This window comes from Pan troglodytes, chromosome 2 (genome assembly GCF_028858775.2).
Source record: "Pan troglodytes isolate AG18354 chromosome 2, NHGRI_mPanTro3-v2.0_pri, whole genome shotgun sequence".
NCBI classification, from domain to species: domain Eukaryota; kingdom Metazoa; phylum Chordata; class Mammalia; order Primates; family Hominidae; genus Pan; species Pan troglodytes.
Window position 1 is genome coordinate 184,852,802 of NC_086015.1, and position 24,442 is coordinate 184,877,243.

The 24,442-nt window shown below is 38.5% G+C and overlaps 1 long non-coding RNA gene across 1 annotated transcript in view; it reads right to left on the bottom strand.

Moving 5' to 3' along the window:
* The window catches only part of LOC134809506 (uncharacterized), a 43,269-nt gene that overhangs the window by 18,340 nt on the left and 487 nt on the right, over positions 1–24,442 (bottom strand). The window lies entirely within an intron of this gene.

Genomic DNA, 24,442 nt, shown 5'->3' on the forward strand with positions numbered 1-24,442 from the left:
TCCCAACACTTTGGGAGGCCAAGGTGGGTGATCACTTGAGACCAACAGTTCAAGACCAGCCTGGCCAACATGGCAGAACCCCGTCTTTACTAAAAATACCAAAATTAGCCGGGTGTGGTGGCACATACCTGTAAGCCCTCTCCAATACTTGGTATTATCCACCTTTCTAACTGCTGCCATTCAAATCCATATAAAGTGATATCTCATTGTTGTTTTAATCTGTGTTTTGCCTCTTTATCATAAACTTTAGCAACTCACGTTATATTTGTTATTTATTTGAACCTCCTCTGTGAACTGTTTACAGGAATTTTTATTTTTGTTTCCTTTTTCTTGTTAATTTAAGAAGTTCTCACATGTTTTGCATATTATCCCTGCTAGTTTTTAAATATTGGAAATAACAACATGTTTGTTAACTTTATCTATGTTACTCACACTGAACAAAATTCCTTAATTTTGGTGCAGCCAAATTCAGCCATACTTTTTGACTTATAGTTGGTGCTTTTGAGATTTTGTTTAAGAAACTTTTCCCCACTCCTTAGTCACAAAAACTTTATTTCATATTTTGTTCTATCATCTTTATAGATTTATCTGTTACATTTAGGTCTTTCATCTGTCAACAGACAAACTTTGTGTGAGTTAGAAATCTGTATTTTTCTTCACATGGTGAGACATGTATCCTAACATAATCTATTATGCTAAACAACTTGTCCATTTTTAATTCCTTTGTGATACAAATGTTTAGTGTTAATTTTTTTCTTTTGTAGAGATGAGTTCTTACTATGTTGCTTAAGCTGGTCTCGAAGTTCTGGCCTAAAGTGATCCTCCCACCTCAGCCTCTCAAAGTACTGGAATTACAGGCATGAGCCACTAGATGTTTATCATATAACAAGTCCTCACATTAACTTGATCTTCAGATCTATTTCTGAGTTCTCAATTCTGTTTTCTTTGTTTGTTTGTTTTGCTTTTTCAATTCTGTTTTATTGATCTATTTATATATTGCTGGGTTAACAACATTTATTATCATTATCATCATTTATAGTATGTGTTAATATCTGATGAGTGAGAGTAATACCATCTATTTGGCCCATCGTTTTTTATGCTATTCTTTAGACATTTTGGGCTTCTAGCCATCCATATAAATTTCAGAATTTGTTGTGTTCTTTAAAAATTCAATTAAATTTTGTATTGGAATTTTATTTACTTTGTATGTATACTTACACAGAATTGGTAACTATACTAGGTTACGACATACCAACCGTAAACATAGTATATTTCATCACTTATTCAAATCTTATTTATATCTTTTGCTGTCTTTCTACTAAAGGAAACAGTAGAATGAGGATTTTTTAAATTTAATTTTAACGCACATCTTTATTTAAAAGAGGTTTAGCCGGGCGCGGTGGCTCATGCCTGTAATCCCAGCACTTTGGGAGGCTGAGGTGGGCGGATCACAACGTCAGGAGTTCAAGACCAGCCTGACCAATATGGTGAAACCCCATCTCTACTAAAAATACAAAAATTAGCTGGGCATGGTGGCGCACGCCTGTAGTCCCAGTTACTCAGGGGGCTGAGGCAGGAGAATCTCTTGAACGCAAGAGGCGGAGGTTGCAGTGAGCCGAGATTGTGCCACTGCACTCCAGCCTGGGTGACAGAACAAGACTCCGTCTCAAAAAATAAAAATAAAAAATAAAATAAAATAAAAGAGGTTTAGTAGATAGCAAATCTGGTGACACCAATTTCACTCTCAGCAATGGTTTTTCCCCCAAAAATGAGTAACATACTGCCTAATAGGAATTATATAATAAGGAAGACACTTAGTAAGACACTTAAGAAAGAAATGGAAAAATATAGCTGTGATTATTAAATCACCCAGAAGGAGCTAATGCAAAGGAGGAGGAGCATCAGCAAAACTTGTTCTGGGATTGCAGTTTACTTTTATCTTTGTCTTTTAAACACCTATGCTTTGTATAAGGAAGAAAAGATGTCTCTTAGTAGAAGCCACAGAAAGAATGCAATGTCAGCTTGGGTAAACTTCTGATAGTAAGCTTGTGGGAGGCACTTAGTGTTTGTTGAATGGATAAAGAAATATAAAGGAACAACAAATAATCCTTCTTGATTTGTCCTGAAATGTAATTACAATTCTTATTGGGGGGTGAGTAAGAACATTTAACATGAGATCTACCCTCTTAACAAAATTTTAAGTGTACAATACATTATTATTGACTATAGATAGTGTTTTACAGTAGATCTCTCGAGCTTATTCATCTTGCTTAGCTGAAACATGATGCCCATTGATTAGTAACTCCAATTTACCCCTCCTCTAGCCCTTGGCAACCACCATTCCACTTTCAATGTATGAATCTAACTATTTTAGATTCCTCTTATAAATGGAATAATATGGTATTTGCCTTTCTGTGATTGGTTTATTTCACTTAGAATAATGTCCTCAATGTTGTTACATATTGTAGAGTTTCTTTTTTTAAGGCTGAATAGTATTCCATTTAGGTATATACCACATTTTCTTTATTCATCAATCTGGTGATGGACATTTCAGCTATTTCCACATCCTGGTTTGTATGTATAGTGCAGCAATGAACATAGAGATGCTAATATATCTTTGAGATCCTGATTTCAATTCTTTTGGATGAATTCCCAGAGTGGGATTGCTAGATTGTATGGTAGTTCTTTATTTTAAGGAACTTCTATGCCGTCTTCTATTGCAGCTGCATCATTTTGCATTCCCACCAACAGTATGTAAGAGTTCTAATTTCTCCACATCCTTGGCAATACTTGTTTTCTTGATAATAGCCATCCTGACAGGTGTGAAGTAATATCTTATTGTGGTTTTGATTTGCATTTCCCTGACGATTAGTGCTGTTGAGGATTTTTTTTTCTATGCCCATTGTCCATTTGTATGTCCTTGGAGAAATGTCCATCCAAGTCTTTTGCCCATTTTCTAATGGGGTTATTAGTTTTTTTCTAGCATTGAGTTGTAGAAGTTCCCTCATATTTCGGAGGTTAACCCCTTATCAGATATATGGTTTGCAAATATTCTCCCATTCCACAGGTTGCCTTTTAATTCTGTTGTTTCCTTCACTGTGCAGAAACTTTTTTAGTTTGATACAGTCCCATTTGTTTGGTTGGTTTTTGCTTTAGGTTTTTGTTGTGGTGGTGGTTGCCTGTGCATTTGGTGCCATATTCATAAAATGATTGCCAAGACCAATGTCATGAAGCATTTTACCTACAATTTCCTCTAGGAGTTTTATAGTTTGGGGGCTTAGATTTGTCCTTAATCTGTTTGGAGTTGATTTTTGTGTGTGATGTAAGATAAGGGTTCGATTTCATTCTTTTGCATGTGGATCTTCAGTTCTCCAAGCCTCACTTATTGGAGACTATCCTTTTCCCCATTATGTATTCTTGGCACCCTCATCAAAGATCAATTGACTGTATCTGCATGAATTTATTTCTGGGCTCTCCATTATGTTCCATTTGTCTATTTGCCTGTCTTTATGCCACTACCATACTGTTTTGTTTACTGTTGCCTTGCAATATATTTTAAAATCAGGCTGTGTGATGCCTCCAGGTATCTTCTTTCTCAGATTGATTTGGCTATTCATTGTCTTTGGGGTTACCTATAAATTTTGGAATTTTCTTTCCATTTCAGTAAAAATTGCCACTGGGAATTTGATAGAGTTGCCATTGAATCTGAAGATTGCTTTGAGTATGGAGATATATATATATATATATATATATATATATATATATATATTTGTTTGCTCTGTTGCCTAGGCTGGAGTGCAGTGGCATGATCTCAGCTCACTGCAACCTCCACCTCTGGGGTTCAAGCAATTCTCATGCTTCAGCCTCCCAAGTAGTGGGCATTACAGGTGCCTGCCACCACACCTGGCTAATTTTTGTATTTTTAGTAGAGACGAGGTTTCACCTTGTTGACCAGGCTGGTCTCAAACTCCTGACCTCAAGTGATTCACCCACCTCAGCCTGCCAAAGTGCTGGAATTACATGTGTGAGCCACTGCTCCTGGCCAGATTTATATTTCTTATAATAATACTGTATCTTATTTTTATTTTATGACTAAATTGGCTATTCCTTTTTAAAGTGCTTTCTTGAGTGCTTTGTATATTTCTATCAATCTTGCTGAACTTTTGTTAGTACTCATAGAATGTTGATTCAATAGAATTTTCTATATAGGTAAACATGTCATCTACCAATAATAATTTTTTATATCTTCTTATTCAATCCTAACACGACTTATGCCTTTATCCTGTCTTTAAAGATAAACAGGGCCTCTAATACTATGTTGAGATGGTAAACATGTAAATGGATTGTAACTGGAAATTGTAAACATTCTTTTCTTCTTTGTTTTAAAGGAAATGCTTCTAAATTTATTCTTGTCAGTTTATTTTCTCATAAGTTTTTTTGTAAATAGTCCAGGAATTTCCCTGATATTCTTAATATTCTGTAAATTTTATCATAAGTACTTTTATATTTTATTTTGCCTTTTTATCATGAATAAAATGCTTTTTCTGTGTCTTTTGAAATCATCATATGTTATGTCTTCTTTGGCCTAGTATTAAAGTGAAATATATTGATACATTTTTCTGATGTACTATCCTTTCAATCTTGGGATAAATAAATACTTTTTTTTTTTTTTTTGAGACAGAGTATCGCTTTGTTGCCCAGGCTGGAATGCAGTGGTGTGATCTTGGCTCACTGCAAGCTCCGCCTCCCGGGTCCACACCATTCTCCTGCCTCAGCTTCCCGAGTAGATGGGACTACAGGCGCCCACCACCATGCCTGGCTAACTTTTTTTTTGTATTTTTTAGTAGAGATGGGATTTCACCGTGTTAGCCAGGATGGTCTCGATCTCCTGACCTCGTGATCCACCCGCCTCAGCCTCCCAAAGTTCTGGGATTACAGGCGTGAGCCACCACGCCCGGCCGGGGATAAATAAATACTACTTGATCAATATGTGTTATCTTTTCATGAACTGTTAACTTTGGCTAGCTAATATTTTATTTAGGACTATTGCACTTACATGTATAAGTGAAATGGGTTTATGGCTTTCTTATCTAGTTTGAGAATCAAGATTATATAGCTGTATAAAATTAGCTAGGCAACTGGGCAGCTTTTCTTTTGTTCTTTTTTATTCATTTTCTGAAGCAATTAATACAAAATAGGTATTATCTCACAAAAAATGGTATGTGAGGTAATACATATGTTAATTGGCATGATTTAACTATTCCACAATGTAAACATATTTTAAAACATGTTGTACATAATTATATATAATTTTATTTGCCAATTTTAATAAAGAAATAAAATAAGATACATACCATCAAACTCTTGAAAGTTTTGTAAAACTCCACTGGAAAACTCTGTAAGCTAGGGGCTTTTTGGTGGGGAGGTTATAGCTTCTTTTTCTTCAGTTATTATTTTATATACTGCTGTACCTTACAAAATTAGGATGATGTGAATGCATAAACCATGCAGAAAGTTACATACACATACATACACACCTACACACACCCCTTTTAGAAACCAGAGAAGAGGCCAGGTGTGGTGGCTCATGCCTGTAATCCCAGCACTTTGGGAGGTTGAGGCGGGCAGATCACCTGAGGTCAGGAGTTCGAGACCAGCCTGGCCAACGAAGTGAAACCCTATCCCTACTAAAAATACCAAAATTAGCCAGGCATGATAGTGGGCGCCTGAAATGCCAGCTACTCGGGAGGCTGAGGCATGAGAATTGCTTGAACCCAAGAGGCAGAAGTTGCAGTGAGCCAAGATTGTGCCACTGCATTCCAGCCTGGGTGACACAGCAAGACTCTGTCTCAAAAATAAATAAAATAAAATAAAATATTAAAATAATTAAAATCAGAGAAGTAATACATAATTATTTTATTGACTTTTTAATTTTTATGGCTGTATAATAGTTTTACATTTCTATGGGGTACATGTGAAATTTTGATGCAAGCATACAATATGTAATGATAAAATCAGGATAATTGGAATATTAATCACCTCTAACATTTATTATATCTTTGTGTTGGAAACATGCCAAATCTTCTAGCTATTTTGAAATATACAACAAATTACTGTTAACTATAATTGTCCTACTGTGCTATCAAACGTGAAATCTTATTCCTTCTATCAAACTGTATTTTGTTGTACCTGTTGACCAACCCCTCCGTAACCTCCTCCCTCCCCACTACCTTTCCCAGCCTCTGATAACCACCATTCTACTCAGTACCTCCACAAGAGCAATTTTGTTAGCTCCTACATGTAAGGACATGCAATATTTGTCTTTCTGTGCCAGACATATTTTACTTAACATAATGTCCTCCAGCTCCATACATGTTGCTACAAATGACAGTATTTCATCATTTTTTTAGCTAAATAATATTCCATTGTGTATATATACGCCCTATTTTCTTTATCCATTCATCTGTTCATAGGCATTCAGGTTGATTCCATATCTTTGTTATTGTGAATAGAGCTGTAATAAACATGGGAGTACAGACATCGCTTTGATATGTTGATTTATTTCTTTTGAATATGTATTCAGCAGTGGGATTGCTAGATTGTGTGGTAGGTTTTATTTTTTAGTTTTTTGAGGAACTTCTATACTGTTTTCCATAGTGGCTATACTAATTTACATTTCCACCAACAGTGTATGAGAGTTCTCCTTTCTCTGCATAGTCGTCAGCATTTATTATTTTATTTTTGCTAATAGTCATTTTAACTGGGGTGAGATAATATCTCATTGTGGTTCTGATTTGCATTTCCCTGATCATTAGGGTTGTTAAGCATTTTTTCATATACGCATTGGCCATTTGTAAGTCTTATTTTTCAGAAATGTCTATTCAGATCTTTTGTCCATTTTTTAAATTGGATTATTTGGTTTTTACTATTGAGTTGAGTTTCTTATATATTCTGATTATTAATCCCTTGTTGGATAAATAGTTTGCAAATATTTTCTTCCATTCCTTAGGTTGTCTTGATACTTTGTTGATTGTTTTCTTTACTGTGTAGAAGTTTTTCAGTTTGATATAATCTCATTTGTCAATTTTTGCTTTGGTTGCCTGTGATTTTTAGGTCTTGTAAGCCAGCGGCTTTTTTACTCAAGATATCTTTGCCCAGAACAATGTCCTGCAGAATTTCCCCAATGATTTCCTCTAATAGTTTTATAGTTTCAGGTCTTACATTTAAATATTTAATCCATTTTGATTTGACTTTTGTGTATGGTGAGAGAGAGGTCTCATTTCATTTATTTGCATATGGATATACAGTTTTCCCAGTACCATTTATTGCAGACTGTCCTTTCCACAATGTACATTCCTTGGTGCCTTTGTTGAAAATGAGTTTGCCATAAATGCGTAGATTTATTTCTGGGTTCTTTATTATGTTCCAATGGTCCATGTGTCGGTTTTCATGCCAGTACCAAGCTATGTTGGTTACTATGGCTTTGTTTTTAAATTCACATAATCCAGTTTGTGCCACATATCTTCCATTTACCAATCCAGACCCTTGCCTTCCCTGTTCTGCCTCAGAAGCATGTATATATGTATATACATGTTCCCTTGAGAGCTAGCTTTCAACTGTGTTAGACCAATCTCCAACAAGAAATCCAAGAAACAGGGGAGTGCGGTCAGGATATGTACGTCCCTAGTTCCCTTCCTGGAAGTCCCTTCAGACTTGTTGTTTCCTTGACCAGAGTCAGAAGCCTGGCCAAGGAAGCAGCCTCTACCACTTGGCTATATAATAGTTGTGCTTGTCTGTGGGGTACATGTGGTCCTCCCTCTACCACTCATTCTCTCTGAGTTCCAAATATTGCCTCCTCTGCTCATCTATTTGGACCTAGGGATGTTAACTTCTGCTATTCCTGGCACTGGGATACTACATTATCTTTTGTGGTTTCCCTGCACTTTGCCTACATATTCGTAAATAGTTTCTTTACTAAGCCCTTGTTAGGTTTAGTAAAACCTAGAATTATCTCAGTTTGAATATGCCATCTGTTTCCTCCTGGGACCTTGACTAACATACCTGACTAGTAGAGAGAAAATCTGACACTGCCACTTCCCCACCACACACACTCTTCCAGTTTAATGATTACTAATAGTTTTGTGTGTGAATGCCTTCAAACACAGAACATTATTTGTGAGACATATAACACCAAAGACATATGGAAGAAACATAGACAATGTTTTTAACATGAGAACTTTTTTGAAAAAGTGAAAATTTCTGGTTGCTACTGACCATGCCTCATTTTATAAACTCCTTTCCTGATCCCTATAACCCTTCACAATTTTAGTATTCCTTTGATCTTTTTGATGACTCATTGTCTCCCCTTATGGGCTTATCTTCTTAAATGTAGGTGTCTGGGTTCTCCATTTTTCTCTTCTCTCACCACCCCCCTTCTCTCTCTCTTTGAGATTTTATTTCCTTGAATAGCTTAAATTATCGTCACTATGCCAAAGATTCCAAAATCTCTACCTCCAGCCCTGACCTATCTCCCAAATTCATCCATTTTCATTACTCTCTGAAAGCTATCCCCAACTTGAACATTCTAACAGTAATTCAAATACAACAGGATCAGAACCAAATTCATATATTTCCCACTAAACTAGTTCTTCCACCTGACTTTCCCATTTCTATTCTCAACACCCCCAATCTCCTCTTCTCAGCCCAAAATTTTGGTGCCATACTTGACTCCTGTTTGTTGCTTTTCATCACTCCTATTTAGGACACTCCAATAGCTACACTATTCATCCAGTATTCATCTTCTCCTTTCAATTGCCACAGCCAAAATCCAATATAATATTCTCATCCCAGAATTTCATAACACCCTCCCAACTCAGCTTCCCAGAGCTAGTTTTTCCTCCCCTTACACCTAGCCATCTAACAGATTGACAGCCTGATCTTCCCCCAAAATACAATATTTCTATTCTCTGATTTAAAAAATAACTGCCCAGTGTTCCCTGAATTTAAGTCTAGACTTCATGGTCTGTATATAAATGTCTCTACTATGTGACCTCAACCTATGCAAGCCCCCATCCCAGTATGTCCCCCAGGTTCCAGTCAAGAAAACTTAACTAGCACATCATACTGTTTTCTCTGCTTATCAAACCTTCCACACATCTCCGCAGATTTACATTCTTCAAGGTCCAACTCAAATCTTACCTCCCTAATGTGCTTTTCGTAAGACTTTAATTATATTCTGCTTTACAATACATTATTTTTGTATTGTCATCTTATATACCAGATTCAAAGTTCTCTGAGAGCAGGGACTATTTCTTACTCATTTTTTTCCCTCACAGCACCTATATAAGCCCCCTTCACATAATCCGTGATCAATAAATATTCATTGAATAAATTAATAAATGAAAAATCATCAGAAATATCTCATTTTTAATAAAGATCTGGAAGACATTTCCTTTGTTTCTTAGGATTTTTTTCTTTTTAGATGCATGCATAGCTATATTCTGTAGCATCTGTTTATTTTTAGACTTTTTAAAGGTTTTAGATTCTGTAAAATATGTACAGAATATTCCGTTCAACATAGGGTGTGAGATTGATCACAGCATGACCCATAATTGTATAATTTCTAATCAAAAGTAAGTGTGACTTTGGCATAAGCCAAACTTTAAGAGGAAGTAAGAGTAGAATAAAAATTCTCGGCCGGGCGCGGTGGCTCACGCCTGTAATCCCAGCACTTTGGGAGGCCAAGGCGGGCGGATCACGAGGTCAGGAGATCGAGACCATCCTGGCTAACACAGTGAAACCCCGTCTCTACTAAAAATACAAAAAAATTAGCCGGGCTTGGTGGCGGGCGCCTGTCCCAGCTACTCAGGAGGCTGAGGCAGGAGAATGGCGTGAACCCGGGAGGCGGAGCTTGCAGTGAGCCGAGATAGCGCCACTGTGCTCCAGCCTGGGCAACAGAGTGAAACTCCGTCTCAAAAAACAAACAAACAAACAAACAAACAAAAAACTCAGTCTATTGGCCCTTTTACTGAAGTACTTCTTGTGGTTACTTCCTCCTTAAATACACCATCCGAATCTATCTTAACAAAACTATGTTAATTGTATTTTTACAAATAATCAGTGAAAATAAAAAATAAATATGATACTTCTGGATATCAGAAGTTGAACATATTGAGTAACCAGCTCATCTTAGAAGCTAATCTATGAAGTATTATGTATAAAATAAAAAAGATGTGTTGTTAAAGATAGAGATAGAGTGACACAGGTGGCTGAGTAGATCTGTTTTCTACTTCCATATGAAGAAAAGCTTAAACATGTTTGTTTATTTATTCCTTCATTCATTCATAATCCTATACTATGTGCCAAGCACTATGTTAGGCATGAGGGATATCATAAAGCATAAATGTATGATCCCTTCTTTAAAGAGAAGAAAGAACTACAAACAAACGATAGGAAAATAATTCAAATGTAAAGTTTGTTCCAGGCATAGCAGTAGCACAGAGGAGAAAAAAACTTGTGACAGTTTCATCCTTGAATGGCTTCACTAATCTAGCTTTCTATAACTTACTGTAAAATATCACCCACTGGACAAAGCCAGGAAGAAAGAACATATTATAAGACTTAAGTATTTGAATAATTTATAATGGTTTCATTGCTTGGAAACCTTCAATTCATTTTGGCAACATATGAGATCACTGGTCTCAATGTGGAAGATAAAGCATACAGCATTGCAGGGCCTGAAAAAGAATATCCAATTGTAATTACAGTATTTTAAAAGGGAATGCTAGTCATTATTATTTTCAGTGGTCAGGACTGAAAATGCTTGTTTACTTCAAGTTTTAGCAGCATATTTACCTACCTTAGATTTGTTATCTCTGAGCTAAACAAATCATTTTAATTTCAAGCAAAGCCACAAAGCATTATTTCTCAAAATATACATTTAATTAATAGCTTATTTGCTTTCTTCTCACTTGACTGTGAGTTTCATCTAGGACAGAAATTATTTCTTATTGATCTTTACATTTCATGCCTAAGCATAATTCCTGGCACACAGCAGACAATACTTGTTAATAGAAATACTTGTTAAATAGTTGTTAAAAGAAAAATGTAAATGTAGACCTTTAGCTCCTTACCAACTGTCGATATTCAAGTGTTCTAGTGCCCATGATTTGCAACCTTTTCTTGTTTTTTTCTCCTGATAAGATCAGGCAAAGGAGAAGGATTTCCAAATAGCCTGATAGTGTATCAGTGTTTCAAAAAGTTAAAGCCCCAAGACTTACCAGGGAACTTTAATTCTCATAAAAAGAAAATAAACCTTATATTAACCTTTACGTGTAAACTCAAAATGGTGCACTCCCTGAAAGTATTCCTCTTGTTAGATATTTACGAGATACCTTTGCAAATAGAAAACTGCAGACATGACCCCTAAGCTTCATGTAAAATGACTGTATTTATTATTTTTATTTTGATCTTCACTTTTGCAGTAGTTGCTGTAAATGGCTTGGAACATGCAAAATATGCTAAACAAGAAACCTAGCCCCTACCTGAAGAGTTAGCCGTTGAAAGGCACAAAGAAGTACAATGGATATAAAAGCCTCTTGAAGAACAGCCTTTTGCTGCATAGATGCTAGGCAAGACAGTATGTGGCAGGAAAAGAGTTGGGGAAACTGCTTTAAAAACCTATTAACTAGGAATGTGAAAAGCAAGGAACAATTGGGAAAGGAGGGAGGTGCTCACTGTTTAAAAGCCTTTTAAAGGTGACCATATTTTTGTTGGCTTTTTGCCTGCAACATAAAATGAGGATGATGTACTGAATGGCTAGCTGGCTGGTGAAGGTAGAATGAATGGCCTGGGCTAGGAAGTCAAGGCTGAATTTTGAGATGCTACTCTGGACTATGTGCAGCTGTTGAAACAATTCTCAGCAATGACCACTTAGACTTTGAAGTAAAGACAAAATTCAGTCAGCCTCCTCAATCACCCTTTCATTTTTGTGTGTTTTTCTCGGTCTCATAAATATTTGCCTGTGCTGTCTTTGCTGCAGATATTAAGGAGTTAATAAATTAGACAGCCAACAAGCAGGAATTGGGAAAAGCCACAGAACTTAGAATTGAACAGCTGACAGCAGATTCTGCAGGTGCAAGATGGGAATCAGCTCTGCATTTTCTATGTAGCACAGTTTTCTCTGCCTGGCCTGTGGCCTGATTTCCTGGCCTCTTTGGGATAAGCTGAATTATAATACAGAGAATTCCAGAAGATCTAGCTCTGTGATCCTATGAACTCTAGCGCTTCAAAAGGAAGCAATCTCCTTCTATGTTTAGACTGACAATATTACATATTGGTGGCAGCCTTGTAAGATTTTGGTTTCACGTTAGGAAAGAAAAATGCTCTAAATGCCATCCTACTTAAAGAAAAAATGGTTGATTAAACTGCACTGCATAACAAATTAGCCTCCTGCAATTGGGTGTCTAGGAATGTGTAGTGTGTGTGTGTGTGTGTGTGTGTGTGTTGTGTATGTTAAAGGGAATCACTACTTATTAAATATATAAGTACCACAGTGAATATTAAGGTCATAATAGGGTATGGGAAAGGAGAGAAATGGGCTGCATTCAAGTGCATATTTCTAATCAACTACTTTTTTGTATTCTTCTAATCATTGTATTTGATAGTAATGGACATTCAAGGCTAAACTCTGCATTGTGGCAGTTCTTCCAAATCTTTTTGGCTCTATAGTGGTAAAAATATTAATTCCATTACACTTGAAAATGTCCAATATGATCCCTTGATTAACAAAACATTCCGGTGTTTCTTCTGTGAAGGACTTTGGGCTGCCTGCAAGGATGATGGTAGGAGTGGCTGATTGAATTGATAATAGGAAAATTAATTTTTTTCCATGCTGGTGAATATGGCCTACACATCCAAACCCTTTTGACAAAACTATTTTGAGGAATATATTTGTAATAAGGACAGAAAAACTTGGAGATCTGGGATTTTTTTTTACCTAAATGGACTCCAGGAAGGACAGATAAATACCTCTAGTTAGCAACAGTTAAAATGGGAGCTAATACCAACTATTAATTCCCAGTTTGGATCTTCTTTCTCTCAGGACTACTTTAAGTCCCCAAAATTCCATGCTTCCAATTTCCCCTTCTACAACTGAAGATCCTATGATTTAAATCATAAAAGATTAGCTATATTTGGACACTGGCCTTGTATTAGTTTGACAGAAAATTCTGAAAAGATCTCCCCATTCCAAAAATGTCTTTCTCAGACTTTTTGTGGAGACCTAAAATTCCACCACTAGAAATTTTAATATTTAGAGTAATGCTGTGTCCCTTACTGACAAATTCAATTTCAAAACACAGTAAAATTAAATAAACATAAAAATAAATGTATTAAATAAATATAATTTTTAAGTATTTGTGGGCCAAAGATCAGGAGGGAATATAGAAATGTTATTTGTGGCGTGAAGGTAGTAGTATTACAGATTACATCTTCATTTTATAATTTCTCTTTACTATGCTGATATAAACATCAATAGGGAAAAAAATAGTGTTACTTTTGAAGGCTCAATTCTACCTGACCACTGTATCTCTAGCTAGTGGAACTTAAAATATAAGTCACCAAAATTTTAAAATAAAAAAATTAAAGAATACTCTCACTTAGTGATTTACAACTAGATTTAGGGAGAAAAAAACAAAACTCGACAAATATTCACTTAAAAGTTAATGAGTATTTGCTATGGAGAAGGCATTTTGTTGAGTGATACAGAGGATACAAAAATGACCAAGATCTGCAACCCCGCTCTTTCAAAAGCTTATGGCATAAGGCTAGTAACTTTGAAGAAAAAGCACATTGTTATCAGTCATCAGTATATTTTGGTGAATCCATCTACTAGCCATTTGTTTCAGATTTTGAAAAGCTGAAGGATGGGGCAAGCCTAGGATACTACCTAGGAAAGATCAGCCTGGATTAAGACACTTAATGAAAGAAGATGAGGGAAGTAGGCACAAGCCGGGGGAGGCGATAGCACAAAAGAGGGTAGAAGATGAGAGCACGCTGACTGCAAACTGTGTGTGTTTCAGAGGGTGGATTTCCTAGCTCTGACTTCTAGCAAATAATTTTCACAATGTAAAGTGGACCCTAACAAAGTAATATTCCTATCAATCCAAGAGTGCCAAGCAATCAAGGAGAGAGATTTACAGACAGTGTACTTTCAAATTCACAATGCAAACTCTAAAGTAATATGTATTTTCTTATAAGCTTAACTTTAGTAAAGAATGATTTTTGAAGTTCACTCAAATATCTAATATTTGCAGATATCCTTATTTCATTACTTTGCTCCAAATATTTAAAACCAGATGAAAAAAAGTAATGTCCTTAAGGAGTCAAATTCATTATTAAAATAAGATATTTTCCAAGTTGTTTGGAAAATGGTTTACTTTCTTTTTTTCCCCCTTTACTAGACCTCAAAATACATTGAGTTTTCCTCACTGGTAAAGAAATACAACATTGAGAAGTATCAAGTGAATCCATTTGAACAGGCTTCAAAACCATACCACTAACGTATTATTTTAAAATGTTTCTCTAAGACGCATTTATTACAAGGGAACACTCTTTAGGAAGCATTAACACTCACAGTCCCTAAATTTTAAATTGGTCCCTAATATTCCATTTGGTAATCAATATCCTCCTTTGCTCCTCCCCCACCCTCTCAGATGGCCTTATTCTCTGTCAGTATCTATCACATTTTCTTTTTTCTTTTCCTTTTTTTTGTCACCTTCTTCATTCTTAATCCTTCCTTTTGGGCCAAGCTGTCTGCCCTTTGTAGCTATATTTACTTCCTCCTTCTCTTTCCCCTTTAACTCTTTGTTGACCTTTAGATTATGAATGCTGAAATTTGTGATTCATTGTTTTTGCCATATTGACCTCCTATTAATAAAATTTGCCTCCTCCACAAGATTATTCTAAGAAAGCATACTTTTAAGCATCCACAACTATTGCCCAAAGAGAGACAACCATTTGGTTCAACTTCATATGTGTTAAGCCAAATATATTCAAAAATGATTTCCTACTCCGATTCTTATTCAGTATTTTCTGTGATTCTCCTTTATTATACCTTTCTAGTGCAATGGAAACTTCAGCTATCTGTGGTCTAGTCTGAACTGTACATGGGGTAGTGACAATGGCCTTCTGACCCTATGGCTCTTCCTGGCTGTGGATAGAATTGATAGCACTTTTCCAATTTCTCCCTTGTCTTTGCTTGAACATACTGGAATTACAACCTCTGACAAAGGTAACATCCCTTTTGTAGTGGAAACAAAAGGGGTGTGTAATGAATTGGTTAAGATTACATTGCATGTTTAGATGATGAAATCCAACTGCAGCTCAATTCCTTTATTTCCTCTCGCTGGACCTGGTCTTTCAATAAGACATTATTGACTGGCATCTTCCCCAGAACAGGTGCTTAGGAATATAGTCTTGCTGCTTTGAGTCCTTTAGACTGGAAAACAACTATGGAATAGGTCAAGAGAATCAGGTATGAGACAATAATGCCCAGTACCTTAGGACATGCACTGTAGATGATTCATATCCAGGTGGTATTAATGGAATAAAGGGTCCTTAGACTTATATGGGGAGCTAGCGCTTTTCAAATTAACTAAGGTGGAAGGATATGAGTTACAGGTTTATTTGCCATTTTTCTGCAAAAATTCTATGACCAGGAGGAGATAGAGGAGGAAGGCAATTTTTAACATAATTCACCACTATAGATTGTGCTATAATGATATTATAAAAGGAATTTTTAATTTTTATGAAGATGAAATCAATGCCACAATGTGTGGTATTAACAAATGCTATCTTTTTACCACAAATCATATCACCTTTGGTTACTCTGGATAGCAAATTATTGGCCTCTTTCTTCTTTTTCCCTTAAATTACTTTGGCTTGTGGTTTGTCTTTTTTTTTATTTTTCAAAAACAAGATCGCTTACAATTTTTGCTTTTAAAAATGATATAATACCCATATTGGCTGCAGAAAATATTTAAAATGTGTGCTTTTCAAAGAATGATCAGATCATTTATTCATCTTTAGATAAAGATGATTATATTCATCTCAATTATTTTTGCCAAGGACTGTAACACTAATTTTACTCTTTCTAAAAATTAAAATAGCAAACAGTTTATATAAGGTGTTGATAATTACCTATATTATTGTACTGCTGTGACAGATGTTGGCAAAAAAGCCTAAAATGCCTACAGCTGTGCACTCCATGCCATCTAGTTTATACTCAGACAGAAGGCTAACAGATGTTCTGAACTGTCACTTTGCCTAAATGTTTTTAAAGTCTAAGGACCTGCTTTATAATTCGCCGGAGTCTGGTTTGGTTTCACAGAGGTTCTCAGAATTCCCATCTGTGACAATTAATGCTGAAGACATTGATAAATCAACCCTTGTGTTTTCTCTCTTCTTTAACAAACAGACATCAGTTTATACATGGATGGTAGATTGTGAAGGCTGTTTTTATATACATCCTGTTTGTAAAATTATCTCCTTAAACACAGATAGAATTGGGCTATAAGAATACATGGAGGTTTGTTTTGAGCCATGGAAAGGGCCAGGAAATCACCTATTATTTTCTTTCTGCTAAATTTTATGCACCTTGGAAGTAAAATGTTAACCATTTCCAATGACAATTTTCCAAAGTTATATTTGTTCTAGTGAATAAAAAAAGTTTTTATTTTTATTCAGCATGTTAACAGTTCTGCTCATAACAATAACTCTTAATTGTGCAGCCTGTTAGAAAAATGAAAGAAGACAATAAATGGCATTGAGAAAGTACACAGCACATCTTCTCCAGCTTGACACCCTAATACTTCCTCTTCCCAAACATACCTTCAGATCCCTCATACAGAATTACTGCCCCGTGCAAAGGCCATCAATGCCTTATTTGCTGTTGCTCTTAATTTTAACAAGCTGGATTCCTGTAGTACACTTGCTTAATAGTTTAAACATTCTGTTAACAATCAGGTGTTTGGCCTATCCTGTTTCTCCTCTATTCTGTAAAGAAATATAACTCCAAATAGTACATCTTTCTGGGTTTGTTTCTAAATTAGTCCCCACACTTAATTATGAGGATGAGAGGGATGCCTTATTCCTCTTTGTTATAGGCTAAGCTCTCAGTAATCCCAAACAAAAGAGCCAGTTCTGGAAGATACAGGATTTGCTAGCAGGATTATGGTCTCATAGATAATGATGTGCAGTCAGCAGAAGCGAAGCTTTATTTTAATTCAAATAAGCTAGTAAACAAACCACTGACAAGTCTGCTGGTGAGAGTAACTGGCTGCTGTTGCCACATTGGCAGCAAAATTATAGAAAATCTATTATACCCTGTTCACCATATGTTTAATTTAATACAAGATACAAATTAAACTATTCACAGTGCCTATTAAAATAACAATACTTTTTTATATTTGAATGTTTTAAAATAATTTCTACTGACCTTTTAAAGGGCAGTTTTGATATAGGTGACTATCAGGGGTGGAGGGAGGTAGTTAATAAAAGTCAAAAAATTGTAATTGCCTTCCTGAAAAAATAAAAGTATAAATGTTCACTGGTTTGCAGATGTTAATAAGGTTAATTAGCAGTCATGTGTTCTGCTACTACTATATTTCCCTCCCATCCTTTGGGTTTCTGAGGCTAGAGTTTTAAGAGTGATACTTAGTTTGACCTATGTGAGTCTGTCCTCATGAAATCATTACCTGGATCAAGCCAGCCTATGGGTAGCCTTAGAACTAACGCCAATTGAGACCTATAATCTGAAAATTGAGTTTAAACTCTAGGCCCAACTTTGGTATGGAAAAAGGCACAGACTTTTATATTATTGCTTTCAGTCAATTTCTCCGTAGCCAAAAGATCCTAAGGGGAGCCAGAATTAAGAGGCTTTCTTCCAGAGACAGGAGAGAAGAAAAAGACAAGCCCACAACAAATTTGTTTATAACAAATTTTTCTCTTGTACCCACAACAGTCGGCAACCAGTGATGCTTGCTTGAGTCTATGGGGACTCAGTCTACCAGATTCTAAAGACCAGACTGGGTTTTAAAGTTATAGAGCTAGATTTGAAACCCATATCTATTATTTCCCAGCTGTGAAACCACAGATCTTTAACCTAGCTGGATCTTCCTTTATTCTGTAATGAGGGGACGTTGGGGTGAGGGGAAGTATAATAATTCCAATTTTATAGTATTATTATGAGAAGTAAATAAGAGAAAGTATCTGGTACATAATAGATACTCATTAAAGATTGGTTCCTTTCCTCTTTCACTCTCAAGCAAATAGACATGTTGCCCTTTCTTCAAAGGTGAAGGGAGAGTGTTAGGAGGAGGAGCTGGAGGGGGAGATATGAACAAAAATTCGTGGAATCAATTTCTTTGGATCATTAATTCCTTTCTACCTCCAAAACCCAAAATGGCATTCTCCTTTTCTCTCAAAATTCACCATAATACTTACTCTCTTTAAGACTGTATTGGTAAGCCACCCAAACCAGCTCCCTATTGTTGGGCATATGAATTAGAAAAATAAAATATAACCATTGCACTTTGAGATATCTTTTCCAACTTTTATGTACAGATTTTGCACTGAGTCTACAATTGTGTTCATGGGGTTGCCTCATGTGAATTTTGGTTCAGAGAATAGAAGTCTAGCAGATCCAACTACGTACTGGTAATTACAATATGCATAAGGTGTACACTTGGAAAATGGCCTTAGTTTCAATTGTTCTTGAAGTCCAACAGATGATATTAATATTTTACCCAAAAAACTAGTAAATTTATCTCAGATTGATGCAAGAAGCGATTTTCAAAGCATGGTCCTGGTAAGGATATGCCAGAGAAACACCAGACAAATATCCATGGTCCCTTCCCCTCTCTCCAGTAACCTGTTATTCAGAGGTTGAGAGATCAGAGATATTTCCATTTATTGAAACACTGGATATATCGTTAAATTAAGAAACTGGAAAAAAAAAGGGTGACAAAATTTGTGGCATATTTTAAGTGTTTAGCATTTTAAAATTAATACTTTTAACACATGAAGACAAAACACGATTGTACGTATAACTTCATTTTGTATATAACAAAGGAATTTAAATGGATTTAAAGGCTCTCCACAGGCCTTGCTTCTACCTCTAAATTTCCACTTAGTTACATCCTTCTCTAGTCCCTGTTGTCAGGTCCCAGAGCATAAAACAGACTGAGGGAGCCTCAGAGCTCCAGAAGTGTGAGAAGGGTGAGAAGGCAGGCCATGCTGGCTAGGTACATGGCCACTTAGCAGACAGGCCGCCAAGCGAGCCTGCACTGTCACCTTCCCCACCTCAGGTTTCCAGGTCCGTGGCTCCTGACCTGAGAGCCGCTCTCCTCTGAGAGGGTCTCCCAGTCCCTTGCTGGCCCAATCTCGGTTCCTGACTTTCCACCCCCGAACCCTCCCCGCTCTCCAGGGAACCACGATCCAGCCCTCCAGAGAGGTTCTCCTGGGCTCGCCGTTTCGCCCACGGGGTACGGGGAACGAACCCAACTGGACACACTGTGCACCCGGAAAAACAGACGGTTCCAAATTCATTTCCGCATTTGAGTCTAGAGTCAGCAAGATCTTGGCCGCCCGCCTGCGCCTCGGAGCAGCCCACGAGCCGGTGAAGGCGCGTGGGGAAGGGGGGCCTGGAAAGCCCGGGCTTCGACTCACTGGGCCAGTACCGCTCCGAGGAGGGGCCTCAGCCTCCTTCGGAGCCAGGGCCGCGCCCGAGCCGCGCTAGGCCAGGGGGCCGGACGCGCACGGAAGGGGGCTGGCGGACACGGCCGGGTGGTGGCGCAGTTCCTGGGGGCACAGGGCAGCCCAGCCCGCCGGCCCGCGCCTCCGCTTCCCCACTCCAGCGAAACTGGACAAGGCCGACCCACCCAGCCGGGCCCGATCCCTCAAGATACTTTCGGCCTCCGCCCCCGTGTCTCCTCGGGTTTCCACAGACCCAGGGAAGGACAGAGGCGGCGAGCAGGCTGACAAGTTTATTCTAGAGGCTTTGAAAAATGAGGTTTCCAGGTCTCTTCGCACGCGCGCGCGCGCGTTCTCGGGCTAAAGGTTCGAAGCTAGAGTTTGAATTTAAGCCACGTCCTGGGACAGGTCGCGTTCAGCGTGGGCGTCGGCCCCGCCGCGGCCCCAGGCCTCTTCGAAGTGCGCGTCAAGTGGGGTGTCGGGTCGTTTTGTTTTTTCACTAAGTGAATAATTCAATCGTGTTAGGCCAGATTACATGCTCATAATACCCGGGTGTATTTAAAAGCACCCGCGTTTCTGAACCTCCCGCAGAAAGTGGGAAGCAATCGCCCCCTCGGACCTGGCGCCGCTGCGCCTGCTGGAGCCTCGCTTCCCCACAGTCGGGCGGCCAGTGGAGGGCGAGGAGCGCGCGCGTCACGAGAGGCGGCCCCGGCCTCCCAGAGCCCGCACCGGGAGGCCGAGGGCTCGGGACTCGAGCCGTCTGAGTCCGATTTCTTTCCACGTGCAGAGGGTAGAAAGTCAGGGCGTGATTGATTGCTTAAGGAAAGAGAAGCTACAGCTTTCACGGTAGTTGATAACTAAAGCATGACATGATGCCATCTGTGTGAAACTCGTGATGTGTGTGGTCATTGGCTCCCTGGAACATCCAGACCCTGATCGTGCGTATCGTGTTTCCTTATAAGCAGCACTCGCGATTTAAAAACAGGTCCCGGTGCCCCTCTTGCTGATCCTCTCTGCCATTAGCCCGCTTAATTCCCTTTTTGTAAATTCCCCTCTTTACCTTTCTTTCGTCCCTCCCTCCCTCTCTTTCTTCTTTCCTCCTCTCCTTTTCCCCTTTCTCTTTTTCTTCCTCAATCTAGGTCGTTTCTGCTGAATGATATTTATTCACCGAAGTCCCAATCTGAGGGTGAGGGGAAAACCCCACCCTCCACATCTCCCCAGCTAGGCTTGCGCTTGTAAAATATGGGGTTCAGCTTTGGCTCCAGAGCGCTTTTGAACAGTAAAGTTTCCAATTCAGAGCCACCTCTAAATAAATGCCCATAAATTTCCCAACCCCGTGAGAAAGCCATTTCTACAACCCAGCATCGTCTGGGTGATGTGTGTTTGTTCCAACTAGAGAGGCACTGGTCAGTCACCTCAGTTTCTGCCCTCTGGATACAGAAAGTGCTTTTGTTTGTGTTTTTTTTGGTTTGTTTATTGTTTGTTTTTTTTAAAGCAGCTTTCCAGTTGTAGACTACTGGTTCCTGATTCCCTCATCTATCAAGACAGTTTGTCAGTTTGGCCCTGCACCTTGCGTTTCACATTCTACGTTTTTTAGTTAAACGTTGAAGCCTTTCCCTATGTCAGATGGGATGTCATTGCATTACAGTTTTTGAGACAACTTTTGCTGACTTGCCTAAAAAAATATGTCGTCCTGATCTCCCACAGGAGAGCGAGGTCAACTGAGGGATTTTTCAGCTTTCTTATGGCTGGGATTGAATAGATCCAAGTAATAAGATATCTCAGGTTTCCTCACCTTTAGTCACCTTGGGCTACTCATGGATGCACTCCTATCTTACAGTCTTAGATTCAGCCCAAAACCCCTCAGTGGAAAGAAGACAGCAGTTCAGATTCTTCTTTCAGGTTGTTGTAAAAAAAAAAAAAAGGAAATGGCTTTTTTTCAGTTAGGAGCATCCTTTGTAAGTTTTGATATCCAAAAAATACATATGACACAAGAAGCAGGAAGAGATCTTCAGTTATTCCAGTGGATTACTTTTTTATGAAAACACTGGCTAAAACATTTTACATTCACCCTTCCTCATTCCACTTTTAGTTGGAAGAAGTTTCTAATATTGATTTAATTTTGTATAAGGCCCCTACCCTCTCCTACAATACCATTAAGTAACAAGTTCACCCACCTTAGCCTTTTCTGGTGAAAGTCACTCTTGATTTACTCTCTTCACTTCCCTTCTATCCCCAACGCACTCATACTTTTACAGACACATTTTTCTTGATCCAGAGAGTATTGGGAGGTACATAACTTTTTAGTATTGTCTTGACTTTCATTCTTTTCTAACTGAGATTGGACTCTTTATCCTGTGATACAAAATGAATTTTTGAGAAACAACCATGGGAAAAATTACTTAATTTTCTGTTTTGATGTATTTGTTTTTCAAGCTTCATAGGAAAGGCTTTAGTTGGTGTTTAAATGATAGTCCATGAAAATTCCTTATTAGATGACTCCAGACCAATTGTAAACCAATAACATAATTGTTTCCAAAAGGGAAAGTGGAAGTTGAGATCAGTTAGTCGAGGGATTCACTTGAGTGTGTTTATCTTTAAAATGGTTTATGAGAAGAAAGGGAGAAATGAACTGGGTGGAGGACAGAGGTAGAGAATCCAGTGAAAACATGTTTTTAAGATTAAAGCCATTTTTCCACATTATTGTCTTGCCACAAGTGACAACACAGAGCAGGAGTCATGAAAGTGGATTACTGTCACTCTGGGCTATTGGAGGCCCAGAGAGCCCTGGCATTAATTCCTATAGAAAGGTAGACAAACCTAGTCAGTAACTAACACTGTCCCCCACAGCGCCCTCACTGCCAAGTGTTCAGGCTCTCTCAGAGTTGATACAGACCTCGGGGGGGTCTAGGTGGCAGGGCTTCCCTTGTGAGAGGAAGCGGAGGCTCTCTGTGGAACTGAGAGGGAGGAAGCCAGGTGGCTGTAAGAGCAAGCCTGAGGGGATAGGGTGCTGTAATAGGAAGGCTGTGGCCACCAGTCCCTCACATGGCTGCAATTAGTGAGTCAAAGCTAGCTAATGATGAATCAAAAAGAGCCAAGAGTAGGACCTTCTGGGTGCTAAAGACTAACCTTTAGCTTGTTCCACTCCTCCCACTGGGCTCCCATCCTAGGTTTTCCAGGACTGGAGACCTTACTGGAGGAAAGGGCAAGTATGTTAAGAAAACATGCCTAGCCCCTGTCTAGCATGCGCATACTGGCGGGGTCTTGCAGAGATGGGGAGAAACACCTTGGGATGAAAGAAGCCCTCAGTGATCTGTGTGTCTGGCTCATACAGTTGTGCACGGCCAACCAGAGAGTGGGGGAGAGGAAAGCCTCATTTTTTTTTCAGTCACTCTATCTGGGGTTGCTTATCTCCTCTCCCGCAACCCTCTGCCTCACCCCACCAGGACCAAATAGAATTGAAACTTCATTGCCTTTGCCTGTACTGAGCCTAAAAACTCAGGGTTTGATAAGGTTACTGCACCAATGATACAATTGTAGATTTTTAAAAGCCTCCTCAAAGAGACAGATGTTTGGGCTGATTAAGAATTGAGGAGGAAACCTGCAGCTGCACCAAGGAATAATCTATTGGACAAATATTTTAATAAAAAAATATGAAGAGATCAGCCCGACCTTGCAAGGTCTTCTGCTTTAAAAAAATCTTTATCAAACCCCTATTCTATGGCTTCAATAAACAGAACCCATTACCTCACGGCATCTTTTGTTGGCCCCATACAAGAGAGAACAAAATGGTTATTCAGGGGAACGCTTTCGATTTTTATTGTGGGTAGCCTGCACAAAGAGCCGTGTTATTGTATTTAAAAGAACCATCTGTAGCAGAAACAATGGCATCAAATTATCTTTGAATACCCACTGAAAAAACATAAAGCTTTTTTTTTTATTCTTCTTCTGTACGGTGGGGGGATAGAGCAGTGTTAGGATAACTGACTTTTTTGTTGTTCTCTGGGTGCATTCTTCTCGCTCCCCCTCTCTCTCCCCCTCACCCTCTCTCTCTTCTCTCTCTCCCTCTCCCTCTCTCTCTCTCTCTCTCTTTTAAAAAATCAGCCATTTGGGGTTTTAAGCCATAAACGATTTTTCTTGTTGCAGGGGATTGCAGTGGCAAAGCTAGGCTAGGTCTTGGAGGCTGGTGTAAGGCGATGCGGGTGAAGGCAGGAGGCTGATGGAGAGACTGGGGGGAAGAAAAGCCGAAATGGATTCACGGTGCCTTGGATGAAGGACGAGAGGGGAACTGCAAGCTCCTTCAACTGGTTCTGTCCGGTGAGAAGTGATCAAGCTTGGGCTGACAAGAGGCTCAGGGAGCCCTCACGTTCTTTCGCTTTTTTACCTGCCAATCAAACTGCTACAAGACAACACCCTGATCTGGCATGGACATGTAAGTAGCTTGCAACCCAACTTTGACATTCACTGCTAGCTCACTCCTCCCCCCACCTCACTTTCTTCCCCACTCATTCTGTTTTTCTTTCTTTCTTTTTTTTTCTTTTGACCTTTAAGAGATCTGGAAATACACCCTGTGTGGCAGTCATTTAACACTGGTAGATTTAAGTCTGAAAGCGTTAACTTTTGGAATTAAATTCTAATTTAGATTTAACAAATGCAGAAATGAAATGACATTATTTCATTCTATTTTGGA